This window comes from Asparagus officinalis, chromosome 6, assembly GCF_001876935.1.
Source record: "Asparagus officinalis chromosome 6, Aspof.V1, whole genome shotgun sequence".
Classification (NCBI taxonomy): domain Eukaryota; kingdom Viridiplantae; phylum Streptophyta; class Magnoliopsida; order Asparagales; family Asparagaceae; genus Asparagus; species Asparagus officinalis.
Genome location: NC_033799.1, coordinates 53,392,655 through 53,396,408, shown reverse-complemented (window position 1 = coordinate 53,396,408; position 3,754 = coordinate 53,392,655).

Below are 3,754 nucleotides of genomic sequence, written 5' to 3'. Positions count from 1 at the left end.
CTCTATGACTGGTCCTACGATTTGAATCCCCCGATGAGTAACAAAATCACGAATAAATCAGTGGAACATGTGAATAAGAATCTTACTTGCGGGCGAATCAGCGGTGATGATCGGGTCGGTGGCCTCGTGTTGGGCTTGTTCCCGCAACATATCGTCCAGCAGCATATCGTCCGAAGCCGATACCGGGTCACGGGAACCTAGATCCTCTCCTTCAAGAGGCACGTCTTGGAAATCCCCCTCGTCACCTTGACCCTCTGTTACCGCATCTACAAGAAAATGCAAGGGTTAAAAAATCGCTTTAACTCATCAGGTTTATAACAAAAAAACTGAGTAAAAGTTTACCTTCAACAGCAACGCTAGATTCCTGCACCCGCTTGCTTCGATCCACCTCTTGCAGCTTTTCTAACAGAGTAAGAAGCATAGAAACAGTTAGCGGGGATATGAATTCTCCATCGTTCAGTGCTCGCCTTCCAAAAGAGGCGCTACTGGTTTTAAGAATACCTGGACTCTTAGCCTGTTCGGTTAAACCGGTCTCAACATCGTGACCCGCTTCGGTCCCGCCAAGTATATTAATTTCAGCCTCTGCATGCTCTTCCGGCCTGATTCCCGGAGTTGGTGCTAAGAAATCAAGATCAGGCGAAGAGGCGTCAAGGACGAAGTCACTTGTAAAATCCTCTTCTGCAAAGTGCAAGAATTGTTTAAGTCCGAAAACTCAACATATATCGAAAGAAGCTATACAAAGAAGTACTCACCCCTTTCAGCTGCAACTCCTTGGGTCACTGGTCCCATTTCGAGGCTGCTCCGCCGCTTAGTAGCCAGTTTCTTACATTTAGCCAGACATCCCTCTTCTGGATCAGCAGACCTCTCCTCAGAAAATTTCGAACGTAATTCGCGCCGTGGAGTAACCTGAGTTGCAGACCGGGATCGCGTCCGAGGAATGAGGCTGGATTCCTCTCTCTCTTCTTCAGAAAATTCACCTGGGATTTCAACCGACTTCTTGTTAGGATAGGTGAACAAGACTTGCATCTTTGGCCTCTTTACAGGAGGTGAAGGTTTGCACGGTTGAAAGCGGCGAGTTCTTTCAGCAATGGCTAATTCAAATAACTCTAAAGAGAGGGGATCTAACACACTTGTTTTCGGTGCCTCTTCTCCAGCATCGCCACCAATTCCTGCACCACCCCCAAAATGAGGTTCTGTAGTTGGCTCCTCCCACTTTGAATGACTAGAAAGACCCGTCGATTCCTTACTTCTCCTCTTTCCGAGCACGGATTCATGCACCATTCGAGTAGCAACCCGAGAAGCCTCTTTGTCGGTAGACTCAGTAATTGTTTGGACTGGCACATGTTCATTGGCCGCCAAAAGCCACCGGCATTGTCGGAAAGTCAGCTCTAACTTGCGCTCAACGCCCGGAAGATTAAATTTGGCACCGGTACAACCAGTGATGTTCCAAAGCCACGCTCGAGCCCCATCTACTAAACCTCCGCGGGTCCGGAGCTGTTGTTTTGGGTTCTCGACATAAATATGATCGTAACCAAATTGGTGAACGAACCGACATGGCAAATAGGGTTCTATGTAGCAATGATTTCGGACGTGGAAGATCACATAGCCCGGCCGGATATTAACCAACCAATCAAAGCAGCCCGAATCAAGGAAAGTCCGACCTGTACCCGGCTTCTCAACATCTATCAATGAGTCACTATACTGACCTGAAAACCGTAGGAAGCAAGTGGGGAAGACCCAACATTTGTGATTCTGAAGCTGCTTCCTAACGTCTGCGAAACCTCGTCCCTTCCACTTACAGTTGTCTATTATTTGAAGAAAGGGAAGAGAGGGGTCCACTGAGGTCGGCGCCCACATCATATCGGATTGATGAAGTACTAGCCAAGCCATTAAATAAGTATAAGGGAGCTCCACCTTAGTGAGAGGAATCTGAGTAGGCGGCGTGTTCTCTTGCATAAATCCGCTTACAACCTGACGTAGCCCTCTGTAAATACCCGCAGTCATCGCTAGAAGAAGACATAAGTTTTTCCGGTGAGCAAGCAGAACCGCTGGAAATAACACTTCTGGGGAAAGTACGTCAGAAGATTGGTAGGGCACTACACATTTCTTCAACCAGAGGGCAAGATACCCAGCAAGCAATGTCATAGGTCGAATTGGTTTGACTCCATGCCACAAGAAAGTTTGAAACATCGTTCCGACAGCAAAACCATCCTCAATACCAGCCGTGGTGTAAGATTGAGCATTCGACTTCTTGATTAGCTCGTTCACTTCGGAGACTGTTAACGGCAACAACTCGCAAATCAGTTCATCCAGAACGCTGTCTATATTCTTAAAAAGATAATCTGCGAACTTCTTTAAACTGATTTGCGGTCACGATTTTTTCGATAAAGGATCAATACCTGCAAGAGCTATGTGATAATGGTAGGCAAGATCCCAGAAAGTGTTGTAACGGTTGGGAGTACGTGATTTCAGTTGCTGCAGCTCCTTATTAGAAGGAAAGTACTCCTGATAAATCATGTTCCCCATCGGAAGACCAGAGATCTTATGCATCTCGTGCAGTGCAAACCCCAACTCCCCGTGCTTAGTCAGAAATGTATTGGCGTCAGGATTGTAGAACTCCAACAGTGCCAAGAAATGGGGAACACTCATGGTCAGTCCGTAAGTGGTGGCACGAATGACTGCGTATAAACCACCATCCTTCAAATCCTCGCCAAATCGATCTAAGATGTAGTGGATCAAACGGGTCCACCATAGTTTATCTGACGAGTGTATCCAGCCATAACATCGATGACCGGTCGCGGGCATTTCTCGGCCCAAAGCCGCAAGCCGGTTCTTCACAGTGTTTGCAACAGTGAAGATCTCGCCTTAGGGTGGGTCACTCAATCCTGTAATCCTCAGATGTAACCCGGTTATCCGATTCCGATTACTTGAGCCAACCGTGCCACGAGTAATGTATCCGCAGTGAATGCTCTCATGTTCTTCTGTTAATCTCCATGACATCTCCCGAGGGACAGCTTGACTCCGATGCTCGGCGAGTGAACGGTGGTGAGGAATCGGAGGAAGGTATAGATGGCCACCGTCGTCGTGATGCAGCCACTGCTCCGTTCCAAGAAAAACGGTGGCAGGATCTTCTATGGAATCCCCAAACAAGTAATCTGGCTTGCGTAACGGGTGCGTAGAACTTGGGTCCTTCACTAACGGCACATCCGAGATGAGTTGTCATAAACTATGGCACTCTCCTTTATGTACTAACTGTGGAAGCTCTTCTGGAACACCCGAAACAAATTGAGGAGCCACCGGAACAGGGATTGGCTCATCAGTAGAGGCATAGGCCTCACTGCAACGGCCCTCCACTGAATGAGCGCTAAACTCCCTCGAGAGAAATTCAACTGAAAAAAAAAATATAGGTAATTATTAAGTTCAACCATAAATGTCTATGCTAAAAAAACAGTATAGGCGTCGAACTCGACTCTTAAAATTGTGAGACAGAGTCACGGCCTTCGCCCCACAAAGGAGAGTAAAACGAGGAAATCATACCAATGGCATATTCGCGATGGATTATCTAGGTGAGACGATTAAGATCCGCACTATACACACTAAGTATGGAATATATCGTCGCACGAATAATGCGGCAATATACCCATCCTCCGGAGTATAGTACGGCAAGAAATCGCCCTAAGATAATTCAGTCGTGTCTTGACCAAGCAAAACACGACTTGTAAAGCGTCCACCCCCACGAAGGAGGGTGGCGGCT